This window comes from Lipotes vexillifer, unplaced genomic scaffold, assembly GCF_000442215.2.
Source record: "Lipotes vexillifer unplaced genomic scaffold, Lipotes_vexillifer_v1.1 scaffold1701, whole genome shotgun sequence".
Taxonomy (NCBI): Eukaryota; Metazoa; Chordata; class Mammalia; order Artiodactyla; family Lipotidae; genus Lipotes; species Lipotes vexillifer.
This window is the reverse complement of record NW_006794217.1, coordinates 73,087-78,001: the sequence shown is the minus strand read 5'-3', so window position 1 is coordinate 78,001 and position 4,915 is coordinate 73,087. Positions and strand designations below refer to the sequence as shown.

The 4,915-nt window shown below is 59.7% G+C and overlaps 1 protein-coding gene across 1 annotated transcript in view; it reads right to left on the bottom strand.

Annotated features, from left to right (window-relative positions):
• Nucleotides 1–4,915, bottom strand: part of FAM20C (FAM20C golgi associated secretory pathway kinase) — a 39,725-nt gene that overhangs the window by 8,973 nt on the left and 25,837 nt on the right. The window lies entirely within an intron of this gene.

The window sequence follows — 4,915 nt, the reverse complement described above, 5'->3', positions numbered from 1 at the left end:
AAAAAAAAAAAAAAAAAAAAAAAAGAATAACCACTTCGATCTCACGATGTCCCAGCTATTTCCTGAGCTGAGGCTGCTCCTCTTGTCTGCAGGTGGAAACCCGTGCTGGGACACCTGTTCCCAGCCCACCTCTGCAACCTCGTGCTGGGAGCCCGAAGCCTGGAAGTGTGTGCACTGTGGAAATCGGCAGACTCTGCCCATCAGGCTTTAATAACCACAGGGGCTGGTTATTAAATGATGATCAACACTCCCCCACCACCGCCCACCATACGCGGATTCTCGTGAGAGGCTGCTGGCGAGGGTGGCCAGGCAGCAGAGGACCCGCCCTGAGCAAGCGACTTCCCCGGGTGTGAGCCGGGGCCCGGGTCAGGTGTGCAAACTGACCCCAACCTGCTGTCGCTGCCCGGCCGCTGCCTGGACAGAGGGCTCCCCGGGGGTGTGCAGGAGGCACGAGGACTGCAGGACCCGTCTCTGAAGCCCACGAGATGACCGCTGTCCGTGTCCCCAGGGCACCAGTGGCCTGCCTCTGCCCCTGCCCTGGGTCTTACCATGTCCCTGAGTGGAGCTGAGATCACCACACTGTCTCCTGGGCCTCTGCTCTGAGGCCTCCACTCCGCTGTTCCATCTTCCTGGAAAAGCCTTCCCTCCATGTCTCCCAGTGGCTCAGTCGGCGTTCCCAAATGTGTGTCCCACCCCACCAGGCCCTCAGGCTCCCAGCACAAAAGGGGTCCTCAGTCAAAGGAGTTTGGGATCTGGGTAACGGCCCCACTGGAGCGCACGTGAGCACCGCGAAGGCTCGCAAGTGCTGCAGCCTTGTCCGCGGGGTTCGCGGCACAGCGCCACGCTCTGCACCTGTGAGGACTGCTGGCTAAGCTCTCAGCGCAGTCCCCCTGCCGCCCGAGGCAGCTCCTTCACAAGCCTTCCACGATGCCGCAGCGAGCACGGCCACTGCTGGTCCCTCCCCTCCCAGGCCGGTGAGCAGACAGCAGCATGCTCCGCCCCACACCACCTCCGGGAAGCCCTGCCGGGCCGCCGGCTGCTCCTGCGCTGCGCTGGGCGCCCCCATCGCAGTGTGTGGGGTGAGGGGAGAACCGCCTGGCCCTCCGCGGACTCCACATCCCCCCAGGATGTGAGGACTAAGGGGCTCCAGGAGCCTGTCGGCTCTAACGTGCCGAGGCCCACCGTGAGCGGCAGACAGCCCCTCCGTCTGGCCCAGGGACAGGAGGCCACGCGCAGGACTCTGCTAAAGGGTGGACGTCACCCTGCAGACATCAGTGCTTAGCAGGCGCCTGGGGCAAACACGGTGAGGGCCAGTGTTTGACCTCACATTTTGGGGCGTTTACCCACTGTCCAAAGTCACGTGGGAGCAAACATACTCCCTGCGTGAGATCCAGGTCCGTTCCGTGCCCTGCCTCCACCGCTGGGGACAATTTCCCCAGGAGGCCACCCGGCGGCACGCAGGGAGGAAACCCAACCCTCAGCCTAATAAGAATTTACCAAATGCCAGCGATCTTCTCTGAGCTGGGAAACACAGATCGGGCGAGAGTCAAGGGCCTCCCATGAGCGGGCCCACACCTCCCACTCAAGGCGGAGGCTGTCCAGTACAGGCTTGAATATGCCAGCGACAGGAGACTCACCACACTTCCCCAGGTAACTCTCCCAGCCTGGCTTCCCTGAGTCCTTACTCCCCAAAATGCAGCTCGAGTTGGCCAGAGACCGCCTGACCCCGAGCATCTGGACCCAACCGCCAGCCGACATCACTGCTAAACACACAGGCACACGCACAGGTATTGAGTACTGGAGAGCCACCCTCAGGAAACTGAGGCCACGCGGGGAGGACCAGACCCAGGCCTCAGTCCAGCGGGCTGCACATCCACTGGGGGCCCCTCGCTCCCTGTGCTCTCAGAGCTCCTAACGGGACTCGCCCCTTTCCCCATGCTTCCCCAAATGTCACCTGAATCAGCCTTTCCAGAACCAGCTTGTGACTCTGGGAACAGACCAGTGTTCACGATTCCAGCTGGTGTAACTCTGGCCTGGGCAGGACTCTGGCTGGGGACAACCCTGGCCTTGCACCAGTCCCTCTGTGAGCCACTTAGGGATACCCTGCAGACGGCTGCTGGTGACCGAGGCACAGGCCACCTAGTCACCCGGCTGAGCTGGAGGTGGCTGGCGTGCATTTCCCAGTCGCAGACCCTGCAGGGGGCTGGCACCCAGGGCCGGGACTGCTCAGCACCCGGGAGGAGGGAAGGTCACGCTGGCCAGGGCTCCTGAGACATCAAGGAAACCAAGTTCAGGCTTCCTGGTGGAATCTCCTGACTTTTAAATGCTGGCAAGTAAATTTCCTTTTTTAAAAAACACTGTGGGTCGAATTACATACGTGAGCCTCCCTCACTGGAAGCCGCCCAGGCCCTGGGTCTGCAGCGGCTGGAGGACTCTGGGTATTTCTGGGATTGAAGGTGGTGGTTGACTCAACCGAGAATCCCTGGCCGAGCCTAGCACTGTCTACACAACACTGGTTCTATGGACTTTGACGTTTAAACTGGAAAAGGGCTGGTGCAGATTTAAGCCAGATTTCTTACCTGCAGACCTCAGAACAGCCCTCCCCGCAAGGCAGCGTCTCCCAATTGCACAGCCTGCAAACCCCACCCGATACGTCCCTGGCCTTTTATTTTTTCAGTCTGTCGTGGAATTAAGAATTATTTTCGTTGGAAAATACATCAGAACTCACCACCAGCTCCTGGGGCAGAGCCCCTCAAAGAGAGCCCTACAAAAATGTACGAAGCTGTGGGCCCTCAGAGTCCCCGGGGCCACGCCCGGGGCTGGCAGCACAGCTCTCGCCTGTGCTGCCAGGGGATCGGCCATTCTCACCCCACCCAGGGGCTCCGGGTCACTGACTCTGCTTCTCAGTGTGGCCTGCACTGCCCTCCCCAGCCCAGCAGGACTTTCCTCGGTGATGGACATGCTCTACACCTCACAGGCACACCCAGATGTTGGACACAGGACCCGACTTTCACATTTTATTTTAATTAACTTACACATAAACAGGCACATGTGGCTGGTGGCTACTGTCCTGGACAGTGCAGATCTAGAGGACGGCCTTTCTGAGGCCTCTCTGCTCCCTCCGACTGTCCCTCTGCCCGTATATCCTCACTGGGTGGAAGGTGGGGCCTGGGTCCTCCTCTGCCCTCTGTCTCCCAGGCTCTGTCTCTCCACTTAGCTCATGGCTCCTCTGGCCCAACAGGGCTCCCGTCTGCCCTCCCAGTGGACCTTCCTCCTTCCACTTTCTCGGCCGGGCCATCATCACCATCACCATCTCCATCATCACCATCACCAGTGCTTCGGCCTTTGTTCCCTCTCCCTCACCCCTCTGCGCAGGTCACACACGTGGAATGCAGGTGGCTCTGAGCCCTGCTGCTCTGGGAAAAGCCCAGCCACTTCCTGAAGGCACTGTGACCAGGTTCCGGAACAGTTCCTGGTACCTTCCCGTCTCCCGCCTTGGGGTTTTCCGGTGACCTCTGTCCCCGGGCCATTCACAGGAAGGCAGCTCTGCTCACCTCCTGGCGTCCTTACCAGCCAGTTCACGCCTGGGAGAACTCAGGGAGTCTCGGAGCTCCATTTGTCTGCTGTGGGAAGGATGCTGGCACATCTCAGGGCGCAGGTGCTGAGCAAGGGATAACCTGGGAGCGTCTGTGGGATGCCAGGGGCCAGGGGCACCGGTCCCACTGTAGAGACTGGGATTTCTTTCCTTGCACTGAGTAGGGAGAAGGTGGACCATGGTCCCCTCCATGGGGGGCCGGCCACCTTCCCGCCACTTCCTGGGCTGCACTGGGGAACAGCAGGTACTTTGGAAAACTACTGAACCCAAAGCACCAGGCAGGAGACTGGACTTGGCTGAACCGGGTCACCTGGCAGCCTCTTTCCTCCAGGTGTCGTGTGCTCAGGTGCAGGAGGGCAGGTGTGGGGTGCGGCCCGCCCCAGGCTTCTTCCTGGGAGGGGGGCATGGAGATGTGAAAAGGAGACGCTATCAGACCCTCTGGAGTTGGCTGAGCACCCAGGGCTCGCCCTGACGAGGGGCGGAGAGCCCAGGGGCCAGGGACCAGCATTTCCTGGAAGGGCACCTGGAGCCCAGGAGTCACGGCCCTCCCCCACCCTGGCCTCGGGCCTGCAAGGCAGGGAAATGAAAAGGCGTTAAGGCTGATGACTTCCTGGTCAAACAGCAGCTGAGGCAAACCACGGATTTAGGTGTCTGTTGAAGTGAAAGATGGCCTTGGCAACGGCGACTGGGGTTGAAAAGGGAAGAAAGGTAGAAACTGGTGGAAGTGGGAAGGGCCCGGGTCTGGGGAAGGTTCGGGTTCACTCCTCCTGTCAGGAAGGCCCTGGAACTTCACACTCCACCTGGCTCAGACAGTCAGATGGAGCCCCAAGGCCACCAGAAAGCAGGCCCTGGAGGGCAGTCCCTGATACCCTCAAAGCCCAGACCCCCTAAACCCTAGTGAGAGGCTGCTTGGGACCAGTTCTCGGGGCCTCCTGCATGTCCCTCTCTCCTTCCTCTCCAGAGCTGACCACATCCAAACCCCCTTCCTTTAGAGGGACTTCCCTTAGCTCGGAAGGAAGCACAATACTACGTGATTATGGTTATTCATACTAAAGTGAGAATGACTGCTATGTTGACCTCTCCCAGGAAATCTGTGATCTAAATCCCCAGAATCTGTGAATACGGCTACCTTAAATGGCAAGAGGAACTTTGCAGGTGTGATTTAGTTACGGATCTTGAGATGAGGAGATTATCCTGGATTATCTGTATGGGCCCTATGTCATCAAAAGGGTCCTTATTAGAGGGAAGCACAGGGAGATCTGAAGCCAGAAGAGGCTACACTGGCGGCCCTGAAGATGGAGTCTCTGGGGGGGGGGGGGG